The sequence below is a fragment of the Chiloscyllium punctatum genome, chromosome 46 (assembly GCF_047496795.1).
Source record: "Chiloscyllium punctatum isolate Juve2018m chromosome 46, sChiPun1.3, whole genome shotgun sequence".
Classification (NCBI taxonomy): Eukaryota; Metazoa; Chordata; class Chondrichthyes; order Orectolobiformes; family Hemiscylliidae; genus Chiloscyllium; species Chiloscyllium punctatum.
Genome location: NC_092784.1, coordinates 18,040,043 through 18,065,453, shown reverse-complemented (window position 1 = coordinate 18,065,453; position 25,411 = coordinate 18,040,043).

Below are 25,411 nucleotides of genomic sequence, written 5' to 3'. Positions count from 1 at the left end.
GTTATACACTACAAGGTCTCAAAGAAGTGAAACCAGACAGACCTGAGCACGGCCAGTCTACAGAACCTAGAAGTGCAGTGGTTCAGAGATGCAGTTCTCCAGCACTTTCTGAAATCAACTCGGAAAGAGAAATAAATGCTGGCCGTGCCAACAAAACTCATGTCCCATTAATAAAGAAAGGAAGATGACCACACCCAGGATGGAGAGATAGAGGGGACAGATCTCCCCTGAAACAGGGCCTTGGATATTTATCTACATGGGCATGATACTCAGGAATATGGGAAAAGGTGAAAAATAAATGAAAACGACTTTCCAATTTATTTCCATAACAGCTGATCATCTACAGTCCCATTGTTTTTTTTAAGTCTCTATTTCTCCATATATTCAACACAATCCACCAACACATGTTACACTATTTCCCAGTTGCTCAAAATGCTAACTCTGTTTTTCTCTCGACAGAGGCTGTCAAACCTACTCCGTTTCTCCAGCACTCTGTTTCCTTTTGCTTCAGAACCCCAGTATCTTTCTTTGTTTGATTTAACCTTTATTTTTGTTATTTTATGGGACATTGGCCCATCGAAGTCCACACTGACACTCTGCAGAGCATTGCACCCAGACCCACCTCATACCCCATTCTTGCATTTCCCACGGCTAACCCGACTCCTACCCTGTCTCTGCTTCTCCCAAAGCTAACGCACCTAGCTGCACATGATGTGTAATTTAGCATGGTCAATCTATTGAACCTGTGTGCACTGTGGGAGGAAACTGAACCAGACAGACGTGTATAAGAGCATGAGAGGTATGAGCCGAGAGAATAGAAAGCAGCTGTTCCGTTTAGTCAAAGGGTCAAAAACAAGGGGGAGCACGTTTAAATGAAAGACAAGACATTAAGAGAGGATTTGTTGAATCTGTGTTGAACCGGACGATGGTTTGTGTCGAGAATGCATTGCCTGAGATGTTGGATAAGGAAGGAAACCTCACAAACTTTATAAAGCACTTGCATTCGCATTGGATGGTGCAGACGGGATGGGCCTTGTCGTTAATACAAGATTTCATGTGGTGGCAGCCATGAAAGCTATGACATATTCTGAAGCAGCAACCAATGAGACATTGTTGGTTTGTTCCATCGAACTGTGCTCAGTAAGTGGCGAGATTACAAATCAAAATTAACCAATGAAGTATAAGCACTTACTCAATCTAGGACAGCCCAGACATCTCTGAAAGCATCCATGTTAATTCACACTTTCAGTGCAAGAATCGTCCAACGACAGCATCAGCATTATTTCAGCTGTTTGACCCTATTATTTTAAGGACATCAATAACATAGAAGCAGACTTTGCTTCATTATTGTATAGACTTCTCGTGTAAGATTGTTGTTTCTCTGAAGAATAATAAATTCCATCTCATATATTCGCACTGACAAAAAGTTCATTTTCTTGCCAGCGGCTTGTGTAACACTCCATCCATCAGCAGTATTATTTACTCCCAGCTAAACCAGCACATAAGATGCACAGCTGGGACTCCCTCTCAACAGCCACTTGGATGGACCAACACCAACTTGACTGGAACGTCTCAACGGCAATTAATGCTGGTCTATCTCCATTAAAATCCCAAATGAACTAAAAACACAATTTGATTTTCTAATAATTATTAAACAATGAGGACATCTTACTGATCAATGAGTTTGTCGCTCTCGTTGATGTTGTGTGGTCTATTTCCGTGAAAGCATTTCGTGCATAAATTGGAAGGACAAAAATGCTCAGTTCTCAGCATTTAAACGCAAAATGCCAGAGAATAGTAGGTTATAGATCTTCAAGAAACTGGTAATAATGTAGTTTGATGTTTTCTGGCTGGCATAGATGTATTGGGCTGAATGGCCTGTTTGCATGCTATATGAGTCGAATAGTTGGAAACTGAGAATGAAGTCTCACTATTTCCAAAGCTTTTGAGTATCAAATAGTGAGGAATACAATCTCCAAGGGCACACAGGATTTGAAGCTATATCATTCTCCTTTCAATATCAAATTGTTAAGAACCCCTTTTCTCTCTTTGTAACTTCCTGTTCGTGTTCCTGCAGCACAAGGACCCCTGGGGTGCATCACCATATTCTGAATAGAAATTAAACAAAGGCAACAGCATGCTGGCCTTGGTAATGAAACGCACCTCACAAGAACAACTGAAAGGAATCTGCATTGTTAAAGTAATCCATTCGACCCAATCTGATTTCTAAAGTAGTTTCAAGCGAGGCTTTTCCTTTGCCCTATACTCTGACCTCTCTACAACATCATGAATCTTTCTTGAGTGCTTTTGAGTGCCATATAAAAGTCACATATGGAAAGCCGTGCCAAATAATTTGAAAGGAAAAGTCTTCATGTTCATGACAAGCGTGTCATTTTTTTCAGTATCTAAAGACAACAGAAATGTAGAAACTAGCATCAGGAGTAAGGAATCAAAACAGCTCCGTCATGCGATAAGGTCGTGGATGATCTGATTGTGACCTCAATCACACATTCCTCCTTTGACCTTACAACGTTAGTGCATCACTCTTCGTCAAGAATCTGCCTGCATCTGCCTTAGGAATATTCAATGACTTATTTTCCATCGCTATCTGAGAAGAGAATTCCACAAAGACACAACACTCTGAGAGGATTACACCAAATTACCATCTTCTTAACAGAGACATTCTTCAGTTTTGTAATCCATCCAATCATGGTAATCTCTCACACAAGCTGAGACATTGTCTATGAATTCGACTTGAAAGACTACTTGGAATAGTCTGTGGTTTAACAAGATCACATATTGTTTGCTTAAACCCCAGCAGATCCAGGGCGAGTAAGCTCAAGATTTCCTCTATAGATAAACACTCCTCACAGGAGTAGGCTGAATGAATCTTCTATGGATTGCATTTCATATCATTGTGGCCATCGCTCTCTCAATGTGGTCATACTACTACATTGTAAACCTGTAGAAAATCGTCCCAACTTTTAAACGTATTCTGTATCAGAAAGTTTCAACATTTATCTTACCTCCCTAGAAATTTGATGTACACGTAAAGTTTTTATTTTATAATCCAAGTGCCCGCTTCCTCTGTGCCTCAAAACATTCTCTCCACTCTCTTTCCATTCAACCCGCCAATATCTCTAAGCACAGACATATTTTACCTACTATGTTCCATACACCAATATTTGGCTGTTCACTTGACCCACCTTAATCTCTTTATAGACTGACATCTTCTTCATATCTTCCTTCTCTAACAGTTTCAACAGGTTGTATTCTTCACTAATACAGACAGAATATTTGACCAATGTGGTGATATTGCGACGTAACGTAAAATGAATCATTTTTACTCCATGTCTAAACTATAAATTTGAGATAATGCTAAAGTGTTTTGCAGTCTCATCACTCAGTTCCATTACTCAAAACAAAGTCAGATAGTGTGGAATGTGTGTGGGTCGAATTGAGCAAACGCAAAAGTGAAAACCATAGTTGGAGTAATGTGCAGGCCTATGAATCTTAGTCAGGAGCTGGGGCGAATGATACACAAGGAGACGAAAAGATGTGTGGGAAAGGCAAAGTTAGAGTGACTGGGGTGATTTCAATATGCAGTTGTACTGGGAAAAGCAGTGGTAGTGGTTTGCAAGGAAAGGAATTTGTGGAATGTCTACGAGATTGCTTTTTGGAGCAGCTTATGGTGCAGGCAACGAGGGAACGGGTAATATTCGACTTAGAGTTGTGAAGTGAGGCAGCCTTGATAAGGAGGCTTAAGATGAAGGCAGTGTTCATAATATGATTGAAACTACTCTTCAATTTGAGAAGGAAAAAGTAGAATCGGGGTTAATATTTCAGCTGAATAAAGGCACCTACATGACATGAGGGATGAGCTGGTTGGAGTTGACTGGGAGAGGAGTCTCGCAGGAAAGATAGTAGAATAGTAATGGTGGGAGTTTCTCGGAGCAAGTTAGGAGTCACAGTAGAGATTCATCCCGAGGTAAAATATGCATTGTACATGGAGGGTGAGGCAACCATGGATGACTGGGGTAGTTATGGCTAGGGTAAAAGCAAAAGACAAAGCAGATATCATGGCAAATAGCAGTGGGAAACCAGAGGAGTTGGAGGCTTGCAAAAAAGAACAGAGGGCAACAAAGTAAGGAATAAGGAGGGAGAAGATTAAATATGAGGGTAATCTCTGAATTGATACAAAGGATGACTGTCAGGGTTTCTTTAGTTATATAAAGGGCAAAAAAGAGAAGCAGAAGTGGAAATTGGGCCACTGTAGAATGACGCTGAAGAGATAGTTGTGTGGAACAAATAATAGATAAGACACTGAGTAATTATTTCACGTCAGATTTCACGGTGGAAGACATGAATAATATCCCAAAAATTCAAGAGTGAGGAGGCTGAGCTGATTAGGACAAGCTGCTCGAAAAACTAAATCGAGAAATAAGCTGCATGGAGACATTAATAGTGATCTTCCAGGAATCTCTAGAGTCAGGGAGGGAAATGAAGACGAGAAAATTGCGAACGCGACACCCCATTTTTAAATAGATATTTTTATTGAAAAACGATGATTTTTGAATTTTTTAGCAAAATTACAAAAATAGTAAAAACGAGTCACTCAGGTGCCATGTGAGCCCTACGAAGTATCTTCAATTGGATAGCCTGAGTTCTGTTACAATATAATAATAACCCTATTATAGAATTTAAAAACCAACAACTAATCTATTCTACAAACGATCAAAGCATAAATTAGGATATCTTTTTAAGTAGCAATAAACAAAAGGAGGAAAAAAAAATAAATGAGTAAATAAATAACGAGGTATATATTCAACATAAATTTCTATCAGGTCATAACTGTACCCGTATCTATACGGGATTCCTCCTCCCGAACCAGCCAGAACCATCCCCACGGCTACGCAAAGGCCCTGAACCATGTGGCTGCTAAATTCTTGTCAATGTAGTTCAAAAAGGGCTGCCATGATCTATAAAATAATTTAGTTGTTTGGTGCACCATATTCATAAGGAAGTCAAGGGGGATATATTCCATGACTATGCTATGCCAATTGAAAGTCTTGGGGGACCTTCGGATACCCAATTCTATAAAATGTTTTTTCCTCGCACAAAAGGAAAGGTGGGTGAATAATTTCCTCCCGTATATATCAAAAGAGAGGAAATTTTGGGAGCCCAAAAGTAGAGACACTGCATCCAACCCAATCTCCGTACCCAAAATCTTTGCGAAGGCATTCGCTACTGTGTCCCAATACCTGCGGATCTTATGGAATGTCTACTGACAATGCCTGAGAGGACCAACTTTTATTTTGCATACAGAACACATTGGAGATGCTCCTGCCTTGAACTTTGCAAGTCGATCAGGTGCCATGTGAGCCCTATGAAGTATCTTCAATTGGATAGCCTGAGTTCTGTTACAGACAGAGATCTTCCTAGCGTTGTCCCAGTGTCTTCTCACATCTCTAACGAGATTTCCATCCCCAATTCTTGACTCTAGGTTTGATATAACTCTTTTGCTTGGGAGGCCTCAATATCTTTCCAGATTGATTGTGGTCAGCTATGTAAGGTAATAGAGCGTTCAATTCGTACCTCCTGTAATTCGGAAAATACAGCCCACCCCTTACTTGTGGAAACTGCAGCTTTTCTAATTTAATAAGGGGCCGTTCATGACTCCAAATAACGGAGCCGATCCAACCATAAATCTTACGCAGCGCCTGTCTCGGCAGCATCAAGGGGAGCATTCTCATAGTGTATAAAAGGCGAGATAGGATATTCATATTGACCAAGGCTATTCTACCTAGCCAGGAGATCGGGAGATCTTCCCAGCGTTGAAGGTCCTATCTTATTTTCTCCAGTAAATGTGTATAATTGGCTTTATATAGCTGACCAAATGCCGGAGTATTGAAAATACCGAAGTAAAGAAAACCTTGTAGTTCCACCGAGAGGGGAAGTGGGATCCATCTGGAAAATTGGATATACTGGCAAGACCTGCCAGCAGCATGGCCTCCGATTTCATAAACTTGCTTTTATAACCTGAGAACATACCAAATAAGTTAATCACTTGAATTAAGTGGGGCACAGATGTCAATGGATCATTTAAGAAAAGGAGGACATCATCTGCATAGAATGTAATTTTGTGCTTATCCGATCCAACCTGCGGAGCCATTATGTTAAGGTCGGCTCGTATAGCTTCCACCAGCAGCTCAATTACGAGCGTAAATAATAATGGTGAGAGAGGGTATTCCTAATGACAACCTTTGCCAACGCTAAAGCAATCCAAACTTAACCCATTGGTGATCACCGCTGTTTTAGGATCATTATATAATACTGTAACCCATTTAGTAAAGACCTCTCCAACACCAAACTATTCCAGAGCATAAAAGAGATATGCCCATTCTACCCGATCGAATACCTTCTCTGCCTTTAGAGAGACAACTAATCCCGGTATCGCTCCCTGCTGGCAGGCTTGTACCATGTTGAAGATTTCTAATGTTATTAGTTGATTTGCAACCCTTTATACACCCTGTCTGGTCCTCTTTTATAATGAATGGTAAAACTCTCTCCAGTCTTAATACCAACATTTTTGAGAATATTTTAAAATCCACGTTCAAAAATGATGTAGGTCTGTATGAAGAGCAGTCATCTGGGGCCCTTCCCTTCTTAAGAATGAGAGAAATATTTACTTCTCTCAGAGATAACGGGAGGCAGCCCTGACTATGTGAATAATTATACCTATTTATAAGTGGCCTGGCCAATTACACAACACATTCTTCATAAAACTCAGCCTGGAATCCGTCTGATCCGGGAGCATTGCCACTCTGGAGCTGCCTCACTGCCCCCTGTACATCCTGGGTTGCCAGGAGACATTCAAGGACAACACCTGCTCAGAGTTTAGGCCCGGGAGGGCAAGCTTCTAATTAAAAAGACTCTCTTTTCTTCATTCTATCCTCTCAGCTCTTTGACCTATCCAATTCGAAATAGAACTTCCTAAAGGCTGCATTAATCATTTTATGATCACATTTCAGGGCACCGGCACTCTTTCTAATAGTCATAATGGCTTGGGCAGCCTTTTTCTTTCTGTTAAGGTACGCTAGATACCTGCCAGGCTTGTCTCGGTAATCTAATAATCTCTGCTTCACAAATAATAGATCCCTCTTTGCTGTTTGAGTAAGTGTGGTATTCAAAGTTGCTCTAAGGGCTGTGATCCGCTGTAGTTTCGTAATGGAGGGTCGATCCACATACACTGTCTCATCCGCCTTCAGGCGAGCCTCGAGCAGACACTGTTGTTCTCCCTTTTGTCTTATCCGTATCACAGAATATGAGATAATCAAACCTCACACATATGCCTCAGCAGTCTCCCACACTACCGAAGAGTTACCGGCCGTGCCTGCATTGATATCCCAGATGGTTTTAAATTCCTGCGAGAAATATTTTATGAACTTATTATCCCTCAATAGGAAAAGGACCATACCCCAACGTCGGGAAGCTATCTCATCATCACGAGTCTTAACCTTCATATATACTGCGGCATGGTTGGAAATAGATATATCACCTACTTCACAAAACAATATTGAGTTCAAAAGGATCGAGGGGACAGAAACATATCGATTCTGGTATGGCACTTGTGTAGGTTAGAATAAAAAGTAAAGTCTCAAGCCTCCGGGTGAAGACACATCGACACATCTACCATCTCCAACTCCCTACTCAGAGCCGCCAACTGGCTAGATTTCAAAGATATGCCCACAGAGCTCCTAGGTATTCTGTCCATTCCTGGGTCGATAATTCAATTATAATCCCCCCCCCCCCTAATTGTGTGGTGCACCCCGAGAGCCATTAACTTAGAGAATGCTTCCATTACAAATTTAATCGTGTGCACTGGGGGGCAATAAAGATTCAAAATCCCAGATTCCTTTCCATGTATGAGTGTATTAATTAATATACAACATCCAGAGTCACCTTTTATCTGCCTTACCATTTGGAATGGAAGATTCTTCCGAATAAGAATGGCTACTCTCCTACTTTTTGAGCTGAAAGATGAAAAGAACACCTGGCCAAAACCACCCGATTGCAGCTTCGAATGCTCCTCAGCAAGTAGATGTGTCTCTTGTAGAAGGGCTACATCCGCCCTTTCTTTTTTAAGACTTGATAATATCTTTTTCCTTTTGATTGGTGATGTCCCCTTGACATTCCAGGTGCACCACGAAACGAATGACAAGCCATGCTAGTTCGAGCAAGCCCAAGACCCCCCCAGGAGGGAGAACCCCACCCAAAACACATTGAATAAAAACCAAAAATGATTCCCAGATAAAAAAAAAATTGTAAACGGCTAAATCAAAACAACTAAGAACTACTCCTAAAAAGGAATCACATAAAACATACTTAAAAGTAGACTTCCCCCCTTGTTCACAGGAGGCACTACTAACTTCCAATAATTCCGCCATAACATCTCCCAGCCAGAGACATGCCCTCGGCCGAGGCATTACAAATTGGAGTAAATAAATTCCAATATCTTATCAGACAGAAGTTAAAGGTGTGACCCACACACTCCTCCCCCCCCACACCATCAACTAGATACACTTAGCAAAACAACACAAGATGAAAATACATAAAATTACAAAATTACTGTCCCAGCAAGTAATAAGCAACCAAATATAAAAAGATACACTCAGAAACGTCCCCAAACCTCGCGAGCTATAGGTAAGAGTCCATAGAAAGTATACGGAATGATCCACACCCCACCCCCCACCAAGGAAAGATGGAGAAGAGAAAGAGGAAGAAAGCAGGAGGACAAAAAACAAAAGGAGGGCAGCATAAAGTCATTATCCATACGGTTCAAGTCACGCAGTCGATTTGAGAGCATCCAATAATAATTTTACTTTTTCTGGTGAACTGAAGTTATGCACAGATCCTCCATGACTGCAGCAGAGCGTTGCCGGATATCGCACATAATATTGAATATTTAAATCCCTTAGATGCTTCGTCGCCTCATCAAGTGGCTTCGTCTTGCGGAACACAGGCGGAGAAAAGCCCCAGAACATCATTATCCTGGGGTTCTTGTATATCATGGCATGGGGACCCTTCCCCAAGTCTATGGAGGCGTCTTCGCAGCATTTGTTTTTCCCTGTAATGCTGTAGTTGAACTAGGACTGGGCAGGGACGATGGTCCGACCTGGGCCGGCGCACGGCAATGCGGTGTGCCCGTTCAGCCCACACCTGGCCCAGCTCTGACTCCAGTTACAGCAGCTGTGGGAGCCATTGCTCCAGGAAATCAACACGCGGGCCTTTCTCCTCCTGTTCAGGAATGCCAAGCAACTGAAAAGTTTTCTGACGACCTGGATTTTCGAGGTCGTCAATCTGTTCCTCGAAGAAGGGACTCGATGTTCCAGAGCCCAGACCTGACCCATGGATAACACACAGTGGTCTTGGAGGCCACAGCCTGTCACTCCGCCATTCCCGACACGCTGCCCGAGTTTCTCGATCTCTCCGTCATTTCTCTGCAGCATGACCGAGACTGACTCCCAGTTGGACTGGGTCTCTTCAATGGATGCATCAATCTTCTCTCGGAGTTTAGAAAGCTCCGAGATCAGGCTCGCCCCTGCAGTTGAGTCCCCCAGAGCGGCCGCAGACGTCTGTCTTGCTGTGGAGTGGGGGGGAGGGATCCCTCCCTGTTGTGAACTGCGAGAGCCTTGACCTTTGGTCATTTTAAAAAGCGTCAAACTGATAAAGTTTGATGCAGAATGGCCAAGGCTGCTGGGTAAAAACTATTGTAAACAATTTAACAGGTGAAGTGAGGATGGGTACCCCATTTTGGCTGAGTCTTGGGCAGATCCCTGTAGAATCAGACCTCCTGGGGTCGCCGCCATCTTGGATTTCCCTGACACCCTGTTTAAAAGGGGAATCAGGCAAAAGACAGAAAATTACAAACTGATCAGCCTAACCTCGATCGTGGGTAAGATCCTGGAATCCATTGCGAAGGATGAGATTTTTTAACCTTTTTCCAGTGCCTGGTAAAGTCGGGCGAAGTTAGTATGGTTTCCATCAAGGGGATGCTTCATGCTAGTGAACTGTTAGAATTATTTGAGGATGTAACAAGCAGGTTAGACTAAGGAGAGCCAATGGATACTAACTATCTGGATTCAAGAAGGAGGTTGACAAGGTGCCTCACAGGAGGTTGTTGAGTAAGAAAAGAGCCCATGGTGTCAGAGACAACGTACTAGTGTGTACAGAAGCTTGGCTCTTTGGCAGAAAGTAGAGAGTGGGAATAAAAAGGTCATTTTCAGGATAGCAGCCGAAGACAACTGGTGTTCTGCAAGGGAGCTACAACTTTTTACTTTGTACATTAATGATCTAGATGAAGGAACTGAGGGCACTCCGGCGAGGTTTGTAGATGATGCAAAGGTAGGTAGAGGGACAGGTATCATTGAGATGGCAAAGAGGCTGAAGAAGAATTTAGACAGGTTAAGAGAGTGGGCAAAGAAGTGACAGATGGAGTACAACTTGGGAAAGTACGAGGTAGAAGAGAGGTATGGACTATTTTATAACTGGAGAGAAAATTCAGAAGTCTGAAGCACAAAGAGTTTTGCGAGTTCCAGTCCAGGATTGTCTTATGGTAAACGTGCAAGTTGAGTCAGTATTGAGGGAGGTGTTGCATCTGCCGCTGAGTGTCTTTGAAATCTTATATTCAGCAAAAGAAATGAGTCAACTCTTAAAAAACAATATTTATTTATTGAACACAATTAATATTAGAACAATGCATCGTATTATAACATAATGAAAAACACTACAAGCTATCTTACTGTTTAACTTAACTTTGGATGATCACATACCACCCCACGAGAAGTTGACCGGATTCCACGTGGTGAAGTCTTCTTGCTCTTCTGTGGGTCTTGCAGGTGTTTTCTCTTTCAATGGTTATTCTCGAGTTACCGCTCCCTGAGGGTTTTTACAGTGATTCGTATCCTTCCAAGTCCTCACGTCTTTTTGGGAGTGTATGGAGGATCTGCCAATGGAATGATCAGGTTCATTTACCCTGATCAATCAGTCCCAATCTGGGGTTGTCACATTGATGGACCAAGGGCGAATTTCCATTGTCCCATTCAAGTCCAAATTCAGGTTGGCATTCCAGGGTCAGTAGCTGTCAGGTTTATACACAAACCATCTGTGGGGAGTTGCAGCCTGTCTGAATTCTGCCGCATGTGGATTAACACAGAGACTTTAGTCAAGGCTGGGATCCATTTCCCAGCTTGCTTTAATTATTGTTCATTTTTGTAACTCCATGTTAAATTTATTATTGCCCATCCTAAGATTATTCTTTCAGCTGGTCCATCTGTTCAGAAAGGCAAATACAGTGATGGCATTTATTTTGAGAGGATTTGAATATTGAAGCAGCAATGGATTTCTGAGGCTGAATAAGACTCAGGTTAGACCACATTTGGTGTATTGTGTACCGTTTTGGAGTATTGTGTAACGCCCTGGAGCGTGTTCAGAGGAGCTTCAGAAGAATGGTCCGAGGAATGAAAAGCTTAACATATGACGTCTCTGGGTCTATACTAGCTGGAGTTTATAAGGATGAAAGAGATCTAATTGAACCATACAGAATACTGGTTGCCTGGTCAGAGTAGATGTTGGTAAGATGCTTCCACTGTTAGGAGAGAAAGGACTCAAGGACATAACCTGAGAGTCAAGAGAAGATCTTTTAGAACGGAGTTAAGAGGAAATGTTTCAGCCTGAGAGTGGTGAGTCTATGGTAAGGATGGCAGTTTGCTTCCCAAAATGAAATTAGTGAACCAGGTGAGGTTTACTTGGCAATCGATTCATAACCACCATCAGTCCCTTAAATCCAGATTTGAAGTCAAGCTCTGCCACTTGCTCTGGCAGGATTTGAACTCAGGTCACTCGAACATTATCTGGGTTTATCACATAAAAATTCAGCCAGAACTCCACGAAGCCACTGACTTGCCCAATCCCCCACCGTGTGACTAACTTGCGCAGTGTGACATGCTCTGTGATTTGCTTCAATTTATCCTGGACTTCCATATCAAGTAATGGATGATTTTTCCCCGTTATGCAATTCCTCTTCGGTCTTTAGTATCTCCCTAATTTTTTTTCCAAATTTCTTCAGCTGTCCTTCCTTTGAATGTTCTTTTCTCCCCCCAGACCACCACAGCCAAATCCATCCTTAGGCCAGTATAATTATTATTGCCTAACACTGAAACTCTCATGTATGTCTCAGACTTTACTCTTTCAATATGAATGTGAAACTCCAGCAAGTTGTGATTACTCCTTCCAAGGCAAAGCTAATCCACCAATCGTTCCTTGTTACATAATATCAAATCTAAATTAGCCCATTCTCTGGTTGGTTCCATGACATCCTGCTCTCAGAAATAATCTCTCATACATTCCATGAATCTTTATTCGAGGATAGCCTTCTCAAGTTGATTAATCGAGTCAATTTGCATGTTCAAGCCATCCATAGTTACTGTTGTGCCCTTGTTAAAAGCCCTCACTATTTTCTACTTCAGAAGTACTTTGGGGGGACAGTGGCTGAAAATTACTCTTCCCAAGATTTTTCCTTCCCAACCTATGCCCTCTAGTTCTGGACCCCACACCGGGGAAAATACCTTGTCTATTTCCACATTCATGCCACTTATGATTTTATAAGCCTCTATAAGGTCACCCCTCAGTCTCCAACGTTCCAGGAAAAATAGCCCTAGCCTATTCAAACCCCAGCTGAAACTTAAAACCTCCAACCTTGGCAACATCCTTGTAAATCTTCTCAGAACCCTTCCAAGTTTCACAACATCCTACCGATAGGATGGAGTACGGAATTGCACACAATATTCCAAAAGCGGCCGAACGAATGTCCTGTACAGCTGCAACACAACCTTTCAACTCCTGTACTTAATGCTCTGACCAATTGAGTAAAGCATATCATATGCCTTCTTCACTAACCTGCCTCCCTGTGACTTTACTTTCAAGGAACAATGAACCTGTACTCCAAGCTCTCATTGTTCAGCAACACTCCATTGGACCTGACCATTAAGAATATTAGTGCTGCTAAGATTTGCTTCTCCAAAATGCAGCATCTCACATTTACCTAAATTAAACTCCATCTGCCACTCCTCATCTAATTGGCCCAACTGATCAAATTCCTCCTGTAATCTGAGGTAACCTTCTTCACTGTCCACTATACCTCCAATTTTGGTGTCATCAGCAAATTTACTAACTATACCTCTTATACTCACATGCAAATCATTTATATAAATGACGAAAAGTAGTGGACCCATTCCGATTTATGTGACACTACACCGGTCGCATGCCTCCAATCTGAAAAAACAACCCGCCACCGTCAAGCTCTGTCTTCTACCTTTAGCCAGTTCTGTATCCAAATGGCTAAATCCCTGTATTCCGTGAGATCTAACCTTGCTAACCAGTCTCCCATGGGGAACCTGATCGAATGCCTTACCGAAGTCCATATGGATCATAAATCCTGTTTGTTACTTCTGCAAAAAGCTCAATCAAGTCAGTGGGACATGATTTCCCACGCACAAAGCCATATTGGCTCTCCCTAATCAGTCCTTGCCTTTCCAAATACATGTACAACCTGTCCGTCAGAATTCCCTCCAATAACTTGCCCTCCAATGACATCAGCCTCACTGATCTACAGTTCCCTGGCTTGTCCTTACAACATTTCTTAAATAGTCGCATCAAGTTCGCCAACCTCCAGTCGCTGGCACCTCATCTGTGACTAACAATGATATAACTGTCTCAGTAAAAGGCCCAGCAATCAATTCTCTAGCTTCCCACAGAGTTCTAGGTTGCACCTGATTGATCAGCTCCCGTGGATTTATGCACTTTTATGCATTTCAAGATTTCCGGCACTGCCTCCTCCGTAATATGGGCATTTTCAAGATCTCAACAACTATTTCTCTGGATACCTATATCTTCCAAGTCCTCTTCAGGAGTAAACACTGATACAAAATACTCGTTTAGCATTTCCCCCATCTCCTGCCGCTCCACACAAAGGATGCCTTGCTGATCTTTCAGGGCTCCATACTCTCCCTATTTACCGTTTTGTCCTCAATGTATTTGTAAAATCCTTTTAGATTCTCCTTAACTCTATTTGTCAAAGCTATCTCATGTCCCCTTTTTAATTTGCTGATTTCCCTCTTTAGTATACTTCTCCTGCCTTTATACTCTTCTAAGGAATCACTGGATCAATCCTGTCTGTACCTGTCATATGCTGCCTTCTTTTTCTTTACGCAGACCCTCAATTTCTTTAGTCATTCAGCACTCTCTATACTTACCAGCCTTTCCTTTCATCACAACAAGAATATACTGTCTCTGGAATCTCGTTATCTCATTTCTGAAGGCTTCCCATTTTCTAGCCGTCCACTTACCTGCGAACATCTGCCGCCATCAGCTTTTGAAAGTTCTTGCCTCATACCGTCAAAATTGGCCTTTCTCCAATTTAGAACTTCAAATTTTAGATCTAGTCTTTCCTTTTCCATAATTATTAAAAAAAACTAAGAGAATTGTTGGCAAATAGTTGATGATTACATATTTCATGCAAGAAATTTAATTGATTGATTATAATTAAATGTGTAAGATTTATAATTCTATTTGATTGTTCAATCATTTCCTCACTCTGAATATACAATCAGTCAGTGGTCAACCACTTTGCGAATGATAGAGCTACAATGTATGCATTTGAGTACTGCCATTCAATGCTTAATTTAGATCACCAAAATAGGCAGACAGAAGTGGATTCGAAACGGCCTGAATTCGGGTACAGTGCTACTGGAGATCACAGCTGCCTGTGGCACTCAGTAAGAACATAGAACATAGAACATAGAACATAGAACAATACAGCACAGAACAGGCCCTTCGGCCCACGATGTTGTGCCGAACTTCTAACCTAGATTAAGCACCCATCCATGTACCTATCCAAATGCCGCTTAAAGGTCGCCAATGATTCTGACTCTACCACTCCCACGGGCCTGATCCTGAATCTGTCCAGAGAGTTTCCAACCTGCGTCAGGACAATCATTCAAACATTCCCTCACAGAAAATAATTTGGAATCCACCTTGAAATAGTAGGAAACTATTCCACTAGAAGGAAACTAGTCAACATGCTTTCACTGCTCTCAGTGTAGGTATAAATGCTGTATAAATTAGACACCAGTGACTGACCAGGAACCAGGTCTTACAAATTCGTCCTAGGTCAGAAACTGGCCCATGGAGCAGACCAACAACCACATTGAGTTAGACCCCATCTACCACCGCCTGAACAAAGGAACAGGAAGTGACTTCACCACAGGAATTAACATCACCAACCCAAAGAAATCCAAACATATAAATAGAAAGCAGGAATTTTAAGCATTGCTTCGCATGAAGTCCACTGAATATATTACCTTATAAGATAATGAAATGTCTGGAAATGACCATTACAGCTCAGCGAGCAAACCTATATCCAAAACCTCAACCTGAGCTACAAATCTTCTCAAAACTTGCTCTAACCTCCGGTATACCCAATCTGACCCAGGGGATTTACCTATTCTTATGTTTGTACGTCTCTTCAACATTTCGACACCCTGTCCAACCAACTGATTGACTGCTTTCCATTTCAGTGCAATACACAGTGCTGCATTCCTGAGTAAGTACAGTTCCCAATGTCCTGTGAATCACAGAATGAAAAGAATAGGAATGCACGAATGCTTTCCTGATCAAGGGCTTATGCCCAAAACGTCGATTCTCCTGCCTCTCGGATGCCTCCTGACCTGCTGTGCTTTTCCAGCACCACACTTTTTGACTCTGATCTCCATAAACTGCAGTCCTCAGTTTCTCCATTACTGGGGGCTGTCCCCTCTGCACACTGAGCGTGGAACTAACCATCAGGACTCATTGTATGTGGAGCTGACTGCTCTGTTCTGGAAAGTTGCACTTGATGAATACATTTTTTTTAAATGAAATTATAATTCAACAAATATTCATTCAGTGCCAAAGTTACAATTTTGGTTCATGGTTTAGCCAGCCTGATAAGAATTAGTGAATTTCTGAACAACTCAGAGGCACAGAGTATTCCAAGTGTTATATTCCAGTTTATGTTAATGCTGGGAATATGATCAGACAGACTGATGTGATGAGGGAATGAGTTGACATGTGGAGGTGTGACATTTTTGCCATCACAAAGACATATTTGAGGGCGGTCAGGGCTTGCAACTCAATATTCTGTTATAATGTAAAAAATGGGCAGTAAAGGAGAGAGTGTTGAAGAGCGAGTTGTCTCGCATTATTAATTAAGGAGTCAGTTTCAGCTGTAAGGACAGATGAATTTCTTGGAAGTGTCTTCAAAGAAGGCTTTGTCAGTCGAGATTAGGATCAAAACGATGACAGGACACACTGCTAGGGATATTATATAGAGGCCCCAAAGAGATGAAAATACAGGAGCAGATACATAACCAATGCACTGAGGTGTGTAAGAAAGTAATGCCAGAGATGTTACAGACATAGAAAAGCAAGGCTGGAGATGTTACAGAGTTAGGAAATCAAGGTTGGAGATTTTACAGAGACAGAAAAGCAAGGCCGGAGATATTACAGAGATAGAAAAGCAAGGCTGGAGATGTTACAGAGATAGGAAAACAAGGTGGAGATGGTGCAGAGGTGGGAAAGCAAGGCTACAGATGACGAGGGATAGCATGGCCTCTGCATGCTAGAACAGGTTAGTGTGATATATTTAAATTCATTCACAGGATATGGGGACAGGTCTAGCAGCTGGAGATTACAAAGATAGGTAGGGGTGTAGGGGCTGGCGGAATTTACAGTGATAGATGGGGCTGGCGTATGATATAAAGATTGTGGAGATATGGAGGGTTAGTGAGATACAGATGGATGTAGCGGCTGGAAGAGATCACAGGAAAATGTACAGACATACACGCAGATAGTTTAAAAACGGAATTGCGCAATGTCTTATTTGAGAACATATTGTAGAAATCTTTGGAATAGACAAGGCACTGGGAGGGACTGAAGGAGTGAGACACTAGAGAGTCCAATCACAAGAGAAAAGCAGTCCGTGTCATACAGCACAGGACAGGCCCTTCGGTTGACAGCGACAAAAATAAAAAGCCCTGCAGACCCTGGAAACCCCTCCTTCCTAACATCTGAGGGTGAGCGCGAGATTTGGGAGAGCTGTCCGACAGACTGCTCAAGCAACAATGTGACATAACAAACCTCATGGTGTCAGATCAAACACTGATACGGAGACCTCTTGCTGACTCCCTTCCTTCAGATGATGGATCCGTGACCCATCACATTGAACACCACTTGGAGGAGGCACTGAGAGAGTGACAGAGCTGGAGAATGTATATTGTGTGGGCCGTTTCAAACCCACCACCAAGAGGGGCTAAGCAGCAGCATTGTTGATCGAGATGGTGGGTCCAAAAGGACATAGCTGTGAGACTGAGTCTGCACCGGGGCAGGGAGAACGACTGAGAAGGAGAAACATACTTGACCTCAGCTTCACCAATCTACTGGCTGCAGACACATTGATAGATGACAATATTGGGAACAGTGACTACTGCAAACAGTTTTCCTGGTGACAAAGGGGTGTGGTGTTGTGCGGTGCGGTGTGGTGTGGGCCAGTGGATAAACCCTTGTTCAATGGAGAATACAGGAGGGCCTGCCAAGAGCAGCACCAACAAATTAGACCTAATCTCTGCAATCCTGTCACATGCAATCAGGGTGAATTGTTGGTCAATCAAACAACTCACTGGAGGAGGAGGAGGATCCACAATATCACCTTCCTCGGTGATGGAAGGGCCAGCACAACAATAGAAAAGTTAAGGCTAAAACATTCATAACATTGTTCAGACAGAGGTAACAATGGGATGACCTATGTTAGTCTCCTCCGGATAGTAATCTTCAGCTAAATCGATTCACTGTGTGAGGTATCTATAAACGGCTGAAGGGATTGGATAATGCAAAGGCTTTGACCCTGATACCATTGCATTCAAGCTGTTTCTGCAGGGATACAACACTGGCACCTGCCTCACAATGTGGGAACCTATCTGGGTGTGTCCTGTACACACACAGACAAAACAACAGACAATCAATGGCTGCCCCATTGCTCTAATCACTATCATTAAAAGAGTAATGCCATCTACAATGGGATCAAGTCGCACTTCCTCAGCACCAACTTGCTCACAAAAATCCAGTTTGAGCTCTGCCCGGGCCACTCATCCCTTGGGCACATTGAAGCCTTGGTTTAACTATGTACAACAAGAAAATATACAGCTGAATTCTACAGGTGAGGCAACAGTGACTGTACAAAACATCATCATAACTGCATTTGACCAAGTGTCGTATCCAGGATTAACGGCAAAACTGGAGCAAATAAGAATTTTTTGCACTGGCTGAGGTTATACCTGGTACAAAGGAAGGTGGCTGGGGTTAGTGCGGAGCAGTAATCTCAGCTCCAGGAGAGCTCCGCAGCAGTTCCCCAGGGGAGGGGTTTCTGGGTAAGCCTGTACACCAGAAATGGAAAGGTAATGCACCATACTCCTACAGGATAATAGGACTGCTCTCTTGTTAGTCAGAGACAACTGGCCGTACTTTAACTGGACTGACATAAGCAATTCAAAATGTACTCATATCTGCGTACGATGTTTAAACACAGTTATATAGTTGCCACCAAAATGACTAAGAGTGAGTATTAGCAGGGAGAAAGTGAGGACTGCAGATGCTGGAGATCAGAGTCAAAACGGATGGTTCTAGAAAAGCACAGCCGTCAGGCAGCATCTGAGGAGCAGGAGAGTCGACTATTACTTCATAATATTAATAATTGTATATTTGAAAAGTCCTTAAACTTAATAATAATTTGGTCTTGGGTGTGGGAATGAGACTCATCATTTCAATGTTCCTTACTGTGAGTTGTGCACTGTTTTCTCATATTGTTGTTATTAAAGTGAACGGGATAAATGGGTGGATTTTGTGCTTATTGAACAATCTAAAAGTTGGTATTATGAAAGGATGTCAGACCTTTGCTGTTAATGGTTAGAACAATGCTGCATACATTTACACAGAGATTTCCAGCTCAAGTCACACACAAGGACATTGGGCTGGGATCATACTGGCCATCAATGGAGCTGCACAATTCTGTTTGGAAACTGACATTGTGGAGCTAACATACACTGGATATGGTTTATAAGGGATTCAATGTAAAATGCCAAGTGCTGCAGGAGCCCATCACCTTTATAACACCTTCATTCAGGATCTGGTCCAAGGTGCAGAATTACAGAGATTAGTTGGCACACAAGAAGGGATATACTTGAAAGACATGGTTGTTTACAGGTCATTGTTACAAATGTTGAAATGTGCCATGTGCTAGTATATTGACCAGTCTGCCCCATACACATCTCCCCATTGTTCAGGTATGCCTCGAACCAGTCTATCGTGAGGGATTGTGTGAGTAACTGCCCAGCTCCAGTTTGGGAGCTCTCTGGACAGATCTTGGAGATGGCCAGTGTTTTGGAGGTCATGGTGAGGGCCAAAAACACTTCGACTGAATTCAGGCTTTTCCTCAAAGTCATTTCCAACAGTGTTGCTGCCTGCAAGATGGTGTGTTCACTGCTCTGATCATGAATCGGCTGTTTACTACAGTCACAGAATTCTGTAATAGTTAGCTGTGCGCTCTGGTAATTCGAATATCGTTCACATCAATTGTTTTCAACTAAAAAATATTGACGTTTGATTTATTTTAAAATATGTAAGAAACAAAGTGATATTAACACTTCATTATACACAATGTAAAAGTGACCCGTTGTATATTTCCCACGGAGTAATTAAAAAAAACAGTCAGATATTGTCTGCAAAACAGGATTCTGTGAACAGGACTATGTCCCTGGCCACTTCACCACCCTCTCTGGTAGGTTCTGTCCCACTGACAAGATATAGCCAGGTTGAGGGTGCAGCTCCTTGGTATATAGTCAATATAGTGCTCAGCATTGATGCTGGATCCTGTAGCTGCTACACTGCTCTGTGGCAGGTTATGAGGGAATCAGTTAAAGGGAAACATATAATTGCCCAAATCGCCACTGATCTGCCTGCTGCAGATACACCTCTTCATTTCAAATATCGGTAAGAATGGTCACTGCACAATGGGGAACAAAGGCTGCCATCACATTTTGCAGACTATCCTCACCATGGTATGGACTCCAAATGGGACAGATGTTAAACAGATTGAGCAACAAATGATGATGCATCTGTGAGATGTAATGGGCCATCGGCTGCAGCAGAATCATATTCTGTACAACTCAGTCTGCAACCTCACAGCCCGACATACATGTCACTGTACAGTAACCATCACGGACCGACACACCTCCCACTGTACGGTAACCATCACGATCCGACATACTTCCAACTGTAGAGTAACCATCAAGAGATCAGTGCTTAGCACTGCTGCCTCGCAGGACAAAGTCCTAGGTTCAATTCCGGCCTTGGGTGACTGTCTGTGTGGAGTTGGCACATTCCCCCCATGTCTGCGTGGGTTTCTTCCCAAAGTCCAAAGATGTGCAGGTCAGGTAAATTGGCAATACTAAATTGCCTATTGTGTTAGGTGCATCAGTCATGGTTAAATATAGGCAGGGGAATGGGTCTGGGTGAGTAACTCTTCGGAGTGTTGGTGTGGACTGGTTGGGCCAAATGGCCTGTTTCCACACTGTAGGGAACCTAATCTAACCTCCAAGGTTCAAGTCAGGAATATGATGGAATAATCACTTGTCTGAATGAGTGCACCTCCAACAGTACTCTCGTATGGACGTACTTGCACCAGGCAACACAATTTTGTGGGGAAGATCATGTCTCACAAGTTTGACTGATTATTTTGAGGAAGTGACAAAATTGTTTGATGAGGGCATGGGGCTGGATGTTGGCTGTTTGGAACTTAGCAAGGCCTTTGATATGGTTCCTTATGGCAGGCTCATACAAAAGGTGAAGTGAAATGGGGTCAGCGTTCAGTTAGTAAGTTGGATAGAGAACTGTTTGTTCTTAGAAGACAGAGCAGTGGTGGAACAGTGTTTTTCCTGACGAGATCTGTAAATAGATTGGTGGAGTTGCAGATTGTGAGGATGATTGTCGGAGAATACAGCAGGATATAGTTCAGAGAAAACACTGTTATAACTTTATCTTGAAAACTGTGACGTGATGCGTTTTAGAAGGTCTGATGTAGGAGAGAAGTGTACAGTGGATGGAAAAACTACTGGCCGCATCAACATTGGAAGGGATCTAGGTGTATAGCTCCACAGTTCCCTGAAAGTGGTAACACGGGTGGATTGGGTGATCAAGAGGACTGACGGCAAACTTGCAGACAGGCATCGGAGCATGCATGATGAAAATTAGCAGGTCATATTGCAGCAGTAGAGAAAGTTAGATCGGTTACATTATAATATTGTGTCCAGTACTGGTTGTCACAACAGGGGAACGATGTGAAAGTGTTGGAGAGAGTATGGTAAAGTTTTACCAGCATGTTGCCTGTTTTGGAGGGTATTAACCAGAAGGAGAAGTGGAACCAACATGGTTTGTTTGCACCTGGGTATCATTGGGTATGGGGTTACCTGATAGATATTTACAAAATTATCAGAGTCATAGATAAATGAGTTAGAGGCTTTTTTCGCCGAGTAGAAATATCAATTACTCAGGACCGTAGGTTTTAGGTAAAAGGGAGAAAATGTACGAGATATGATCGGCAAGTCTCTTTTTTTGCTTTTGCAGACAGAATGGGCAAGTGCCTGGAATGCACTGATAGTGGAAATTAACCAATATAGCAAGGTTTAGAGGGATGTTGACACAAATATGAGTAAGTAGGGAACAGAATGACATAGACGGTGTTGGAGCAAAAATATTCTTGTTATCTTTAGAACGGTGTCATGTGTCAGTGCGGGCTTGCTGGGATGAAGGGACTGTTCCTGTGCTGGACTGTTCTTTCAAACAAGATTTGAATGCAGGAGTAGCAAAATGTTGACTGAATGAAGACTGATGATCAACAGCCACATACAGTGGACCTCGCCTCAACAAATTGCAGCTTCATGCCCTCCCTCCCACAGTAGGGAAACGCAATATGGAGAATTGGGCATGAAAGTCCGAGCTGGTAACTGGTGACTCCATCTCGCCCCTCGGTCCTGCGGTCTTCTATATTAGTCAGCATCGTCTCAGGGGACACTGCACAGACAGAAGCTCCATGTATTCCACACCCACCAATGCAGGCATCTGACACATGCCAGCCTCACCATGCCATCCCAGCACATCTCTGACCCACTGACAGTACGCTTCTGCACTTCAATGCTGCAGCTCAGGCTGCACTGACAACTCTCGTTGCAATGCTGCTGCAAGGACACTGTGCTCAGGGAGATCTATGCAGCTCATGGCCTGTCCCTCTGGGCTGCTCACTTCCTTTTCGTACACACTCAATGCTGCTGCAAGGACACTGTGCTCAGAGACACACACCCAATTCATGGACTGTCCCTCTGGGCTGCTCACTCCATGTTTGTACACACTCACTTTGAACTGACTTGAATGCTCACAGAATTATTGCCTTGCCTTACCCTGCCCTCAGCAGTGTTTCCCCTCAGCCACAGTTACCAGGCTCACCCGCCTGCTGTATTGTCTTGGTATTAGCAAGAGGTATGAGGGAGATGGAAGTGGTTGGTGCAGCTGTTAATGCTGGGACAGCTGAGGTAAAGGTGGCGAGGTGTCCTGAGTGAGGGAGTAGGCAGCACAGACACCAGTTAGAGTTGGGGGGAGGGACCGAGAAGAGGTTAGAGAGAGAGCGAGAGAAGGTGCTGCATTCAGCGAGAGTGGGAGAACATGAGTCTTGGTGCAAGATGGGTGCAGTAACAGAGAAAGAGAGAGGGTGAGGTCACGAAGTGCAGATGGTGGCACTTATCCTGGTGGAGGTGAGAAGGTCACTGACCTCCTTCCTACAGTGCAGGAATTTCACCCAGAAGGCTGGCACCTCACTGATGCAGGGGTCCCCCTCGGACCAAGCTGGCAGGGTATAGTGTCATGGCCTCCCCTGCCAGTACTGGAGGAAGAGAATGCCCCTCTCCTGCACCATGTCATCCATCAGAACCTCAGGAGCTCGGCCACAAAGTGGAGCCCCAGTTTTACCCCCTCTGTCATGTCCAGGGTAGTTTCGGATTGACAAACCAAGAGTGTAATGACTTTTTAAAGATGGCTCCTCTAACAGGGAGGTCAGTGCATTCTGAAATATCCAGGCAGTGGGCAGTTGTTAAGATGAAGGAGGAAAATCATCGCGTTAGTGTCAGATGGAGGAAGAGCACGCGGGTAGGAAGGGGATGGTATCATGAGAAAATGCACTTCACCTTGTGGAGAGAAACCCTCTATGAAACTCGACTAAAGTGGGACTTGACGAAATCATAAGATGGTTTAGGCCTGTGTCTGTCTGAATCAAAATAGGGATGCAGTGTCAAATACAGGGAGCAACAAACTTGGAGCGGAGAATTATACAGGAGTTTCAAATCCTTAAAAAGGGGTAACACAATGTTCCAGACTAGTAAAAGGAGCGGGGAAAGTCCCCTGCCTTATAGTTACCTACATTATCCAATCCTCACTTGATGCAGGGATGGTGCCGGAGGCCTGGAGATTGGCTAACACCGCAGCTTTGTTTAATGTGGAGCAAGGGACTGACTGAATAGGTCGCAGCTGGAATTCTGAGACAGTGGATAAACGGTCACTGAAGAAGTCCCAGGGACTCCAGGATATTCAGTCTGGGTTTGTTCAAGGAAGATAGTGTGTAATTAAGCTGACTGTGTTGGTTTGAGACACTAACCTGTAACTGCATGTGAATTACCTGGATTTGACGAGAGATCCCATGGCAGGCTGGTTAAAAACAGAAACTATGGGGTCCAGGTGAATGGAGCAAGCAACCCAGAGATGTGCAAGGCAAGGCATTTGGGGACATCAACAATAGAGAGGAATACACAATAAATGAGACTTTGGTCAGTGTGAGCAGAAAAAGGAAGGAAGCTGGAAACACCAATAATCTCGTTAATGCAGCAATTGACATTATTTCCTTATTTCCTCTATCAGCCAAAGTGCAAAATTTCAGAGCAGGAAGCTTATGTTGGAACTGTATAAATAATGAGTTCAGTCACAGCTTGGGGACTATGTGCAGTTCTGGTCACCCCATCACATGAAAGGATGGAATTGTAATGGAGAGGGTACAGAGGAGATCCGTTACCCTGTGAAAGTGTAAGTGCAGTTATGGGGAAAGATAGGAACAGAGGATGCTGAGAGGAGATTTGATTGGGGTGCACATATTGTCAGGGGCCTGGGTAGAAAGGGAGCGAACATCTTGCTCCTGTTGTCGAATTGCGTTACCAACGGTGAATATTAGATGCATTTGGTTGAAATATTATCGAAGTGCTGAAGAAGGTTGTTTTTTCACCTAGAGTATTGTCGGGATCTGGGAGTCACACATGGATGTGGAGTAGAGGCAGAAACTCTCAAACCATTTTAAAAAGGTGCCGAGATCTTCACCTGAGGTCCTATCATCTCTGGGGAGACAGAACTAGGGCTTTAAAAATAACATTACATCTTGTCCAATGTGGACAGTATGCAGAATGATTTCCTCTATACTGTGCTATTTTCTGAAGTTTTCAAGGGTTACCAATATCTGATAGGATCAATACTCAGGAATGAGGGGAGAAAGGAGGGAGGAGCAGTGTGTGAATTGATTAGCATCACAATAATACTGATCCCAATCTTTATACACAGTGCACTTCACTGTGTTAGCCTTTTATCCTTGTTGTGTAAATGGTAATGCTCTTTGTTATGTCCAGTACTGAGTCGTTTTTAAACTGCAGCCACATCTCCATAATGACAGCTCCATTTGGCCTGGTTCATGCTATTTAAAGCTACCATTTCACCGGGCTTGTTGAAACATTAGGAAGGAATTCAGGGATGGCAGCAAGTGCAAAGTCCAGGATAGCTGTAGTGTCAAGAGTTGGTTACAGAGATAGGAAGGTGTGTGAAGGTTATGGGATATTACAGGGATATGGGTTGTTCCAGGGCGGGAAGGAGATCACAAAGACAAGAATAGTTTTAGGTTTTGGTTGAAGTAAAAATGGAGCAGGACCAGCCAGATCAATATTCCGGCGACAAGAGCCTTGTAGAGAGAAACCCTCCCCGACAACTGATGAAAATGTTACCTGGACAATTTATCACATGATTTATTTCTCTTTATCTCTTTGCTCCAGAAATAAAAATTCTGTCCACTGTGCCTACAAATTGCCAGTCTCTGAAACATCCTTCATGTTCCATCGCCCTTCCCACTTCTGCAAACCCACTAGTTTCTACAAACATTCCTATTTGTGTAAAGGTCTCCATGCCC